General features: G+C 28.8%; 1 protein-coding gene across 8 annotated transcripts in view; it reads left to right on the top strand.

Annotated features, from left to right (window-relative positions):
* LOC126848756 (alpha-protein kinase 1-like) overlaps window positions 1-14,985 on the top strand; it is a 67,988-nt gene that overhangs the window by 26,297 nt on the left and 26,706 nt on the right. The window contains exon 1 of one of the 8 annotated variants that reach the window (XM_050589909.1): window positions 10,389-10,827. The exons of the other annotated variants lie outside the window; for them this stretch is intronic. The gene's annotated coding sequence lies outside the window, so the exon portion shown is untranslated. Of the gene's footprint in view, window positions 1-10,388; window positions 10,828-14,985 lie in introns of those variants that run through there. 8 annotated transcript variants of the gene reach the window in all.

Genomic DNA, 14,985 nt, shown 5'->3' with positions numbered 1-14,985 from the left:
TGCACAAATATATATACAATATATATATATATATATATATATATATATATGTGTGTGTGTGTGTGTGTGTGTGTGTGTGTGTGTGTGTGTGTGTGTGTGTGCATGTGTATATATGTGCGAGCGTGCACGCGTTCATATGGGGTTGTGTGTACGCGCGCTTATTTTACATATTATATAATCGCATTAAATATTCGATATGTGCCCTATTTTAACCTACACATATGACAAGGTGATGCCTATAATGTTGAATAATTGATAACAGATCTTTTCGGGATATCGCTCTGATTGCATTTACAATGAGCATTCGCGTGTATACAATTCCTGTATATAATTCCTGCCATTGTTGATCGTTCTCTAAAAACAGAATCTTTTATCTTACAAATAAAGACTTAATGAGATTTGACAAAATTACCATTTCATTAATTTTGCAATAAAACATTTAGATAATTATATGTACTATTTATGTAATATGAAGACGTACCATTTTATTAAACCCATATTGTGTGTCTTATCTAAAAATATAAATTTTTCAAGTGATAAGTCACACACACACACACACACACACACATACGATTCGCAAAAAATCCAAAGATTTCACACCATTAAGCGTTTGATTTAAAAAATGGAGACTATTGATTTTGCCATCAACAGTCCTGTAATACTATCATAAAAATTTCACTAACAGTCAATCTGTTGCATCCAATAAGGATTTTAAATCGACTAATGACAGTTATGATGGTTTAATATTCCAATGCTATAGTTTTATCACAAGGAACCTCCTTAAAGAAATTTAATCATTCTTCTAATTTCATAATTTGATCCATTATTCGCTAGACATAATTTTTACAGAATAATTATAATTACATAGTTGCCAGCATATGTATCTATTTTATTGCGATTTATTATTATAATACAATAATTATTCACGAAAACAATAAATTGACTGTTTGAAAAATATTAAAAGAGGAAAAGAAAAAAGGGGATAGAGAATTCTTAGCGGTCAATTGATGTTATATCAGATTTTATCTCTTTTTCTTTTTGAACTTTCTTTTTCTACGAATATCATTTTATAAAAAATTAATGCAGTTTTTTATTTTTTTGTATCATTTTGTTGTGTCAATTTTTTCATTACGATTTATTCATTATTTCTATGAATCTTTTTTATATAATTTTGTTATATACATTTGTTTTAAATTGTCAGAATGTAGGAATCGAGCTGATCTGAGATCTGTTACGTGAAATTTAGCGATGGAAACGTATTAAACGTATAAACGTATTATACGAAAATGTTGGAAACCAAGAACAAGAAAGAAAAAAGATCTTGGAAATAGAGCGTAAAAGAAGACCAGTGTACAAAAGTTCGAAAGGTGGAAAAGAGAGATTTACAGAGGAGGGGTATTTCAGATCTCCACTTGTTGCTTGCTTCTTGGCGTAACCGACAATGTGAGGTTGAAAACTCGACTATCCAGAAAATTTCCTTTTTGGTGAAAAGGTCTTCCTTCTTTTTCCTCCCGCGGCCATGAAAAACCTTACTCTCCCCTTTTTCTTTTTTCCGCTTTTCCTAATCTTTCTATTTGTACACACACGTGTAAGTGTATGTGTATGTGTATATGTATATACATGGCATGTTTAAAAATTTATATAAATTTTCATATATGTGTGCCTGTACACGTGCCCGCGCGTGTATATGTGCGTGTAATATTCATTAAACTAAATCAAAATATTTTACTAAGCAAGAATTAAAAAAAATCAATGATTTTAAAATTATAAAAATAGTTTTATTGGTCATAGTAAATATTTCATGTATATGTATCTATTATCTATCTGAATACATGTATAATTTAATATGTTTTTTCATTGGAGCTTGCAGTTTTTCTTAATTTTTTAATGGCAAATAAATAAATTTTAAGGCAAGCAGTGGGGCGGAAAGAATCGCACACCATAATTATTATTTCTCTGATTTGTTCATATTGTATATGAACTATGACCTATCTCTATAGCGTTATTTACCATTCGCAAAATTTTATCTATTTTCCTCTCAGGTTATTTCTCCAATATCAATATTTCTCAATTTTCATGTTGTATTTTCGTTTTGTATACGCCTCTGCTTCCATCTACATATAAAGAAAAATCTTTTAGAGATAGAGCGGATTAATTGCATTTCTTCTTTTCTTCATTCTAAAACGATTGCAATTTATGGGACAAAAAAGAACTTTCTTTTCTCTAATAATATACTTTTATCCATTAAAGTATGAATTTGCTTGCAATTTTTGATTCTTTTCAAAATAACATTGCTCATAAGAGCAAAATAAAAAAAGAATTGAAAGGCAATTGTCCTGTAGATACCAATATATAATCAACGAATAATAACGGTAGAATAAATTCACAAGGTCGAATATCACTATGTTGCCTTGCGTTTACTCAAGAATCCATTAAAGTGTTTTTCAAGACCTCGAGCAAATGTTGATTTTACAAATTTCTTTGCTCGAATTTGTTTGTACAGTTGATAATCACTCGGTGCTTATCGAATGGTGGCTAATGTTTTCTTCTATTTTATATGATATAAGCTATTTATTTTTCTGGTGATATAAATGCAATATAATCTTTTTTTGAAAAGTTTTTTTTTTCCTATTTCTTATCTCTTCGATAAATAAAAAATTCTTCGTTTTCTGTAGATTCGAAACGCAAAATAGAAATTTAATAAAAATTTAAATTAAGTCACGAGTTTTTATGAATTAAATAAATAAATTGTTTAAATTTAATTTTTTAATTTTTTATTTATAATTACATCGAAGCAATTATTTGTGTTATATATGATACAACATATATATTATATTTCACATTTATGAGTGGAAACTTATAATTAATGAATAGTTTACTGGTTAATTAACATTTATATGATATTATCTATAATATTCATTTTTGTACACACATATACATTTAAACATTAATATATAGCTGTATTTATTGGGATATAATTAGTTATATTTAATCATATTAAATATAACCATATTTGATATAAAATCATATCGTGCCTTGGATCTGACTCTGTGTGTGTGTGTGTGTGTGTGTGTGTGTCAATTATATATGATCTTATATATAATTATATAAAACTTTTTCTCAGAGGAAGTTTATTAACAATCCGGTTTACGGAACCGATACTATTAAACTTAACTGTGTAATTTCTGTAATTTATCGAGAATAACCCCGATTACATTTTTGTAAGATAAACCGGTAATATCGTAGCGTACCTTATGGAGAAACCGCTTTTAGTCTTTCAGATAAACGCATATACATTATACAAATCTTACGATCGCATAATATGTAAATGTACAGTTGTAATAAAAAAAAAAATAAGAAATTAAAAAAAGAAACCGTATATTTAATGTATTCAATGGTTTTCAATTTAAGCAATTTGAAATGCATGATGTGATAATATAAACGGTTGAAGTTGTACAGTAATATTATAATGTATGCTATATATGAGATATACTAATTGAAAGTAAAATGAGAGGAATAATTTAAATATACTCAAGCCTTTGTGTATTTTTTATTTTTTTTTCCTCCTTTATTAATTTTCTATTATTTTTTCTTTTTGCATTATTTTTTTACTATTTCATTTTTGTGATCATATGGCTATATTTTCTGTCAAATGCTTTCTCACTCTATATATGGTGTTCTCAGTCTATAATAATGAGAGAACAGTAAGAAAAATAATATGAAAAATGTAGAAGCAGAAAACAAAGAATACAGATTTGCTTGTATACGAAAAATATGAAATTGAAAAAAATTAAAAAAAAAATTGTATATTTCTTTCTTGATCTATATTTTCGAAAATAACATAAATATTCAAGGCGTTTGATCTTTATTGCGGATACAGATCATTAGAGGAAAGTTGTTTAAATGGCATTGATTCCTAAACCTTAGCTCGCGAATACTTTTTATTAAATCACATATCAAAAAAGATACCTTTTTGTGACATTTTGCAAAAGAAAAATAGCTATCTTCAAGAACAATTAGAGAGTAAATATATTCAAAATAGATTGTTTCGCTCTGTTCTTTATAACAATTTACTTTGGTTTGCAAGTTACACACGAGAACTTAGTAACTTGATTTTAGATTTAACTTAGTTCGGACAACTTAAGTCACCTCTAAACAAGTTCGGATTAGTATCGTGGTTTGTGGCGTTCCTATTAAGTCGTTTTCGATCTTGTACCATCTTGTATGCAAATGAAGATCCATAAATTAGTTTAGGTAAAACTAATCAGAGCATTTTTCTCCGAAAATTCACAATTAGATCTTTTTTTATTATATTAATATTTTTTTATTATATTAATTTTATTTCAAAGACGAAAGAGTAGTAGTAATTTTGAATAATTTTGATAAATAATAGATACAATTTTGATAGAATATTTTACTATAAATAAAACAATTTTAATAAAATAATTAATATTATATTTTTCTCTGATATTAAAATGTTTATTTTTTATCTAATCTCATCGTTGGTTTATAAAAAGTATTTGAACGTGAACATAGTGCAATATTATCAGTGCTTCTCTCTCTCACACTCTCTCTCGTCTCTCTCCCCCCCCCCTCTCTCTCTCTCTTTCTTATAACATGCCACAAATAACTTATTATCTAAGGTCATATATCGATTCACGTGTTACAGTAATCTTCTCAAAAAAGAAAATATACCAAAATAATACGACCGTAAAAAGGATTTTTATAAAATGAAAACAATTATTTTAATGTATATTTAAACTATTTAAATATGTAGATTTAATGTATATTTTATTATAGAGAATATTACATGAATAAATGAAATAATTTCTTAGCGAAAAAATACTTTGTTTAAATATAATTAAACGTTAGTTAAAGGAAGCGTGCCTATGTGCCGAAGGACAATACGAGATAAAACTATGATTCTTGTAAACGCTTCTTCATTTATTAATTAATATTTATTATAATTTTATAATATAACAGCGATCTCTCTCATTTTAAGCACTTGAATTTTATAATAAAATGTTTATAATAAAACGGATGAATCTTTAGAAAGTTGCAATAAATTGTCCGCTCAATTATCTTGTGCGATGCTATCTTGTTACGTAAGTATGTTTCGACCATGCGCGAAGTGAAACTAAAAATTACATAGCCAGATATTATTTAACCCGATCACGTAGCCATTGTTCCGAATAATAAATTATTTTGTTTGCTAATAACGACGATCTTTCTTTGTGTCTCGATCTTTTCCCTCTTTTCATCTTTTTTTAGGAGAGTATATTCAAAACCAAGTTTAATGCAAGATATTCTGATCGCTTTTTGCATGCATAACAAAAACGTCTATATGTACATGAACAATACGCTAATGTACTACATAATAAAAGTTTAAAAATTTTCCACGAGAAATACACAGTACAAAATCTTCTTTAAAATCTTGCTATGACGATATTAAAAACTAATATACGCATGGAATTTGTAGCATGTCAGGCTGTTCTTATAATATGACGTAACATTGTTTTGTTTCATTTTTCCATCATGATCAAATATTTATTATGCTTTCTAAGAAAAAACGGACTTATGCGATTATATAAGCTAATATATATAATTAAATTTGAAAATTGGCACGATATGATCGTATCTTATACATATAATTATATTTGGCTAGATCTGTTTTCATATACTCAGATAACCAGATCTAGTCGAAAATGATTATATGTATAAAGATAAGATCATATCGTGCCAAATTTCGGATATTATTATATATGATCATATAAAATTACATAATAATGTTTATATTATCAGATCTTTTCATCTGATCATATTATATCATTTATTTTCGAGTTGCTAATAAATTATAATTGTAACTATATCGTTTAATATAATTCAGAGCATGAAAGACTGTGCAATAGACTATAATTTAGATTGCAGAAATTCATAAATTTTTTTCAGTCAGCGATTTAACTGAGTTAACAATTTCTAACAGTAAAGTAATATGAAAATAGTGACATAAATGAACAAAATTTGCATGAGAAAATTTGATAAACCTCAAAATTGAAATTTTTGAAAGTATATGAGAAATAATTATCTTTTTTCTCTCTGGCAGTAAAATTATATAATAATATGGTATATTTGAAGTGAGTTAATAAGGAAAACTGCTTATTTTAAAATCCAATTCAAGTTTCCAGAAAGTTATTACGCATTTATGTAAATTTTATAATGGGTTTTTTAAGAGTACATATATATTATATCTTCATAAAATATACACAGGACGGCATAATTTATGATACAACTAAAAGGAGAACGATTCTTTATGCAAAAATGAAAAAAAAAAAAAAATGTAAAATGAAAATTGTTTATATGAAGCTTTGTTTATCTACCTCTCCTCTAAGAAAATTGATTTTAAAAATTAGTAACATATTGACGCTTTTTTTTTATCAATTTGAATAATCTCTAACGATTTTGTAGTATACACTATGGAATTTATTTTGACAGTAGTTATTAAAATGTATGAAAAGATATAATATTCTCCCTGAAAATTAAAATTTATCTTGATACACACATATCTTTTTCCATATAATTTAAATTATATTAAATTGTTTTCTACTAAATAAAATATTGTTGAATGCTAAAGAAAAAATGTATTTTATCGACACAAAATGATGTGTTAATTTTATTAAAAAATGTATTATATTTTATATATGTGTTAAATATAACACGCGATACCATGGCGGGACCATGAAAGAGAGTTTACTTTCCACTTGTCTACTTTCTCTAATGCCCATCTGTCATTTAACTCCTCAGATTTTCTCTCGATATACGCGAAATCAAAGCTTAGACTTTATCTGACGAAATTTGATAGAATTTCGTTCTATCAAGTCGTGATTAAATTAAAATTTAATTAGTGAAATTGATGGCACAATAGTGACAAATAACAAAATATTCTTATGCATGTATATATACATTTATATGTTTTCTCACGTTTGATGTTAATGTCACAAGATTTTTTGCTTGCTGTTCAAGAAATTAACTACCAAGTAACTCGAGAAAAAGATGCAATTTAATTGGACATATGATTGTCAGACCATTAATTCTACAATGCACATCGTATTTGATCAACTCGAGATAAACTGCTCGCTTGCGTTTTTAAATTCTTAGTTTTACGTAACTTAATATACCTTTGTTATCTACTTTATATATTTATATTTTATCTCGGTTACATTTTTAAAAATTATAATTGATACAAATCCTTTCAGATACAATTAATATAATAAAGATAAAAATAAATCTCCTAGATCTCAATACGGAAAATACTTTTATGGAATTTACATATTGTTATTTATTGATTATATCGGAAATAAAATCTGCTTTGTGATGCAAATCGATGCTCGTTGTAGAATCGAGTAGCGATATATATAATCAATTTATACTCACACACATACACTCATGGTCAATGAAAGCAAAGCGTAAAGCAGATTTCTCTTTATCTTTGGAAGAACAACTTTCTTGTCTGTTGAAATATACGGACTATCACGGATCTGCATTGCGTAAGCGTCTCCCCCTACTCATTCTTTGTGTCTTACGATCTCAAATTAGCTGTATGTCGCGAAATAGAATATACATGAATGCAATTGAAATGTCACTGAAATTAACCTTTTACAGGCACAGAACGTAACGACTCTTTATAAGCTCCGACTAACAACCCTTCTTCCACTCATCTCGGTTCCCCTCTCGTAGTGGGAGGAGGGAGGAAGGGAGGATGTCCTAGTTTCTTGCAGTATCTGAGAATATATTTCTCTATGCATTTGTATCCATATGTTTAGCATGCTCGAATATGTAAACGATGTAATAAGTGACGATGATAAAAAACAAATCAAAAGCTAATAACATCCGAGGTCGATCCTCTGCGAAAAAAAAATAATAAATGATCGATAACAAGAAAGGCTAGTTCTCCTAAAAGCATAATTGTAGACAAGATAAAACTTGCTCAACCGGCTTCTTGGCCGGTGGAGAGAGGTGCAATGGAAGGGCGGGGGAGGGGGAGGGAGGAGTATTTATAATAAAACATGACTAATCTTTCTCTCTCTCTCTTTTTTTTTCTTCCTTTCTCTGTTCCCTCCGGATCCATTTGCCTACATTCCCATTCTCCATTCCCCCCCCCCTCCACCCCCCTCCTTCCTCTAAGTGCTGTCTCAGCTCATTATCTAAGCTAACAGATGTAGATATTCACACGATATCGAGTATTTCTAAAACAAACTTGAAACTCTTCTCTGTATGTATATGCGTATATGTGTGTGGAGCGATAAATAAATAAGCCAGCTAATTTAAGAATCTCATAAAATATCTCTGTCATAATTGCGATGAGAAGAGATATTCTCATTCTTCGTCTCTTCTTTTATTGAGGGATTTTTCAAATTGTAATTTACTGATAAAAATTTCTTATTTTATTTCATTGTCAGTATTTTTTTTTTTTTTTCAATAATTTTTTTGGAGGGGAAGAGAGAGGAATTCAACATGATTCGATTTCCATATCATTTTTGTCGAATGATTTTTAAAACTAATTGCAATTTATATAAAATAATGCATATATTATACACACATACATGTATAAAAACTTATGCTGATATTTACTTTAATTTTCCCTTCTCAATAATTTAAAAAATGATCTTACACAATTATATATATATATATATATATATATATATATATATATATATATATACTTATTAAATATTAAAACATAATTTTTTATAAAATGCATCTGTCGTATATGTGTAAGAATAATCTTTATCGTCTATTTCATTTTTTATGACAATTCATAGTTTGTGGCAGAATTTAATTTTCTTTTTACTATCATTAATTTTTTTCTTCGCTCAAGACTTATTTACTAATTAAATGCAAATCAATAAAGCTATTATCGAGATATGATCAAATTTTTATCGCACATTTCTTCATTAAACTATTAAATTTTTGAAACAATAGCAAACGTTTTTGATACACACTGCATGTCTATCAAATTATATGTGGACAAAGCAAAGAATTTTTTTTTAATGAAAATGTAAACTTGTAGTAAAAATATAAATAAAATATTCGTATTCACGAACTATAAGATAAACGAGCTATACTCTTATAACATATAGTATATTAAAGCGCGTTTGCGCTCTTATACCTTGAAACTCGATGACTATGTTTACACACTCCTCGAACACATGTTGCCTTAATCGACGTAAGCGATCGCGTTACCAGCAGTTAGTTACAACAAAGATTTTTTACGAACGGCACGATATATGGTATGACATGCTACGCTCGAGATAAATATTTTTTTGGTAATAATTTTTAACATTGCACAAGCGCATTAAAAGAGTTCTTTACACTTTCGTTTATTTTCGTATAGTTGGCACGCACTCGAATATTGTATGTTTTTTCAATTATTGAAACGCAATAAGATAGATTATAATAAACATAAACTTTAAAATCTAAATATATTAAAAAATTTAAGATTTGAAATGGTCTATTTATATATAATTTTTTATATATTTATATATTTTTATAAAACATGATATAATTTTGCCATTACTACGAGATGTGTATAATTTTTTATATGTATATATTTTTATATATAATATGTTTACTGTTAACAGGGTGTTTATTCAAATCTTTAAAAAAAAATTTTCCTCTTCCAGATATTTAATTTTGTTCAAAATTTCAAGTAAAAAGAATTTTAATTGCACTTTATGAAATAAGTTTTTTTTTTAATGTATGCGTTTTCTAAATGCTAAATTCTGATGATTAAAAATTACAATTAAAAATATGCATATATACTGCATATTCAATATTGTGTTAAAATATTAAAAAAAAAAATGGTCTGGGTCCCTATATAAAATTCCTTGATTTCTCCAGGTGCAAAAAAAATCCCTGAATATTTCAGGTTTTTCATATTTTTCCAGGGAGTAGACCCTCTGTGTTAAACAACACAAGCAAAATTTCCTTTTTTCACGATAGATACATCCGTCGTGGTGACTTTTTCCTATTCCGCCTTCAATTATCGTGATCATTCGAAGAGATCATTACGTTACGAAATTACAACACGTTACTAAACAGTTTAGTCCATAAATGGAAAACGTGTTATTCAAAAAAATGAGAAATGGCCGTTTGCCTCAACCTTCCGAGACGCGCTCGCTCTGCTTGCCCCCCTTGGAAACTATCCTACATATCCCCTTCCTCCAAATCAGCCATCATTTTACTATGTATCTCCTCTGCTACCTATCTACCTCTCTCACAGTCTCGCTTATAAGTGTTCTTTTTCCCTCTCTGTACCGCACCACCGATCCCTCCAACCAACACTCGCGTAGTAGTACCGTCTTCCCCCTCGTCGTGGAACTTGGGGCCGTCCCCCCCCACCATCGCCGACTGCAGCGAGCCAATGTACCCGGAATCATTGCCGCGCCGACCATCGTGTGGAGTGTGCGCGTCGCACTTGTCACCGTTATTATTTATCGTTGTTTTCGGAGTGCATTCGCCGGACTAACGAGAAGTAGTGCCGCGCCGCGTCACACATACACGTATCGCGTGTATATTCATGCTACCCTAACCTTAACTATAACTACTCACTCTCTCGTTTTGCTCAGTAGTGAGTGATCCGCAGTGTTGTGATCGTACGTACTCGTAAGAACCAAATGCCGATGAGAAAATTCTCTAATCCACTACGGATACGCGGATATTCAAGTGTGCTTCTCCTAAACGCGTCTCTTCTCGAGATTCCGACTGCTTTGTTTAGTGAGTGCGTAAGCGAGGTTATATCTCACGTGCCGTGAGCCGGATTTTGCGCCGGTAAGTGATACGTTTTTAACATTGATTTTAGTCAATGCGATTGGTGTTGCATGATTTGAAATGGGACAGCATTATGAGAAGAAAAGCACCCATTATGCGTGTGCATATTGTGTCAGACGCATTATGCACAAATCGTATCTTTCTAGCAATTATACATTAGCGGATTGCTCATTGCGTCATGTGGCGCCATCTCACGGATCTAGCGTCAAATGCAATGGCAGGACAAAAATTCCCGAGTGTACTTACGAGATGGTTGCGAAAAATTTTTCACGTTTTCTTATTCTTTTAACATATCATTATATCGATCGACATTTTTGCTGGCATGTGATAGTAAATTTCAATATAATTTAATTGATTTATAGACGATTAAATGGAATAAATTTTAAATGATTGAAAATGAATATGGAATATTGAAAGTGATCTGGAATATATAAAATGATTTATATATTTATATAGAATTTATATATTTATATGTAACGAACGATTCTTATCTGTTACTCTATTTCAAATAAGTTATATATACGGCTATTCATCAATAATAAAATATATAGAAATAAAATGCGCAAATCTTTATTTTAGAATATATATTGCACACATTCACATTTTTTAGTTAAGGCTTAGTCACTTGATTTATTGCTTCACTAGCGTAAATATTTTTCAATCGAGTTGAACAGATAATTCTGTTATCAAGATAAAGTCGCATATTTAAATGCTTTATATTTTCAAGGCGTATATTATAATGTATAATGAATTGCTCCAACGATTAAGTTAATAATGACTTACGACACGAGATTGCATAACAACACATTAATTTTAAATAATAGATGATAATGGCCATAATAGACCATCGGTAATTTATAATTCGCTTTTGTTAATTAGACGAAGCGTACTTGAAATAATACGCATATATATTTGAATATTTTCGCAAGATTATTCGCCAAGAAATAAATAAAATAAGAATTCCTAATGATGCATTTAAAACGTAATGAAATGAATTTTTTTTTTTTTTATATATATGCCTGTAAGCGAGTTGCTTGGTTGGAAACGCTTTAATTAGTATTACTTAGCACGACTATTTACCGTTCTATAATGTATAATGCGACTCGGAATGTCCTTACAGCAATATAAATTTGCTACGCAATTCTGATGCAAATCAAATTCACGTTATCTGAATCATATCGAAATAAATAATATTTTTTCACATGTTCAAGAAAGCGCACACATTTTTAAATAAATATTCTCGTTTATTGATTCAACGAAAGAAGTAAGGTATACGAATAAAAGGCAATTGGTATACGAATAAAAATAATTTAATCAGACATGTATACATATGATATATTATATAGTAAGCATTATGTAAAACGATATAAAAATGTAATCACCTAGACATACATATAGTAGGCGATAAAAGTAACTTTGCATATGCAAAATAAATCGTGTTTCCATAAAAATTGTTTATTATTTATTATTTGCCATTTATACATACGTGACATTCTTTCTTACATTATTCATATATGTTAATATATTTGAAATGAGAACTATTTTATATAATAATCTTAAATTTTGTTTAGAATAAATGAAAGCGTAAATATATATGAATATATATAATACAGAAAAAAAAAAGATAAATTTTCATTATCTCATAACAAGATTGAAACGAGAGTAATTTTGAATTCTCAGGCAATTTGCGGTTTGCCCTTGCGGTCTCCAGCAAAGTCAGCAAAAAGAAAGAACAAATATTTTACTTGTGATTATGATGAAATTTTATGTACGTCATTTTAATTTATTTCGCAATTATTTTCGTAATATTGATCACAGTTCTATAATTTACTATATAATATCGATTATGCCAGAAATGTATACGTTCACTCTCATATCGGGCTAGTTAATATTGACGTTTATGATTCGGCAAGTTATTTTGATAGATATATTAATTGTAAAACGTGCAGCAAAACGTAAAAACGAGACAGTTTATTAAAATAATTATTAATAAATAAATAATAATAAACCACGTATAAAATTTATTAAGGATTATACAATACAGTTCACAGCGTTCGCATTTAATACAATCTTTTTTAAATTACATTCTAATCTGATATTACTTTTTAAAGATGAAAAATCTTTTGATTGTTCCGTCTTTATTATATACACGTCTAAAATTCAGATTAATAAATATTCATCGTTAATGGTGGTTTAGTCGTTTGTTGAAAATTAGCAGTTTTAAAAAACGTATTCTTTAAAATGATTATTCAGTCTCTTGTTTCGTTATTCCATTACACGGTATTCACATAAAGGATTATTATCGAAGACCTGGATCCGTTTCATAATAGATGTGTTTCAAAAGATAGATGATTTTATTGTTCTCAACATTGTGTGCCGCACAGCCATTACCCGACAAATATGTAGTCCGTAGATAAATGAGATTACTTTGCATACATTATGTCGAAAAGTCATCAAATAATTTGATTATATCGATAATAGTTTTATCAATCAGTGTGTGTATCGCGTGCGCGTGTATGTGCAGAAGTCAAAGAAGGTAATAAAAAACCAGAAATAACTCGGTTACGTCATAGCGACATATCGTAAGAATTGGAACCTGCTCCTTTAACAAATATTATTTGCTTCCTAAATTAACTATTCATTTTTTAAATAATATTTTACAAACATACACGCGCGGGACATAAATTAAACCTGTAACTATATTACAAATATAATCATAAAACTAACGAGCTTGCTTTAGCAAAAGTTGTTTCTCGAAACTGTTTTGAATTAGATTTTATTGCGAATAACGATGGTTGTTTACTATCATCGTTAATGTCATAGGATATTAATGCTACTATGCACGTTAGAAAATATGCCATATCGTATGAAATATCTAGCCAATTATAATAAATGTCACGTGACATGCAACGAATATAGATTTTTTTTTTTTTTTAATTTTTTATTTTAATTGTGTGAACTTGGTACTCGATTTAAAAAAAAATTAAATATAGAAAACGGTATTTCTATCGTGTATAATACGCGTGCTTTGGACTTATATTTTTCGAGTTTTAATTACAAGGAATAGCCGTTTCAAATGTCAAAAGAAAGAATTTTAAATCTTTCTTATTATCCATTTGTGTAGCGTAGAACTTCTCGTGAGAAAATAACGTGAGAAAGGAAAGAGCAACGAGATAACGCGATAACATATTGTCACATCTAAGAGAGTATTTTGCTCTATTTTTACTATAATTAAGAAGTTAAAAAACGTAGCATTTAATTTGTTGTATTGAAAAAATTAAAAAGAAAATACAAATTTAAAAAAAAAAATAAAAATTTTAAAATTAAAAAAAAAATTGAAAAAAATGAGAATGAAATAAAATGAGCGCTTTATTGTGAAGAAAATTTACTTTGAAGCGAATCGCTGACGATGCTAAGAACTGGTCTTGGGTCTCACCATCTGGAATATGGGTGCTCCTCGACCACCTTTCCTCGTCTGCAGCAACATGCGGCATAACGATTTTGAATCATGGACAGGTGCGGATATAAACCGAGCATTAAACCAGACTTTTCATCAAATTCTTACTCTGAGTTTGTTGTTACCGTTTAACTGCATTTCTCACTATCCAAGTATATAATCATAGCAAGTGACATACATTTTTTTATCAATAAAATCTAGCTTCTTGGCATATATCTTATAATGGAAAGTATTTATATTTGAAAAAAGAGAATTGGAAGGTGAATGAGATACTCTCGATTTAAATGAATATCTGAGAAGTGAGTCGTTGAGGATATACAGAATATGTGATATACATAATCAAGTTTATACACAACTTATTTTGGTTTCAGTAAATATTATTTCAAAAAAATTATTAGATATTATTTATAGGCTTAATGGGTATTAGTAATATTATTAACAATAGTAGGCGCGCGCGCGCGCACACACACACACGTACACACATTAAATGAACGTTGATAAATATTATTATATAACAGATTATTATTATTGACACATATGACAGATAAAATTATATGATAAATATCATTATTTGCTATGTAACATTATTGAGGGCATTAATAGATATCGTAGAGCATAATTTTTAAAATTGTTAAACGCATTTTGCAGATTGAGAATATTGAGATTGAGAAAAGTTATTTTTACTAGTAAACATTAAGAGA

Source organism: Cataglyphis hispanica, chromosome 4 (genome assembly GCF_021464435.1).
Source record: "Cataglyphis hispanica isolate Lineage 1 chromosome 4, ULB_Chis1_1.0, whole genome shotgun sequence".
NCBI lineage: Eukaryota > Metazoa > Arthropoda > Insecta > Hymenoptera > Formicidae > Cataglyphis > Cataglyphis hispanica.
This window is presented reverse-complemented; position numbering and strand designations above follow the sequence as displayed.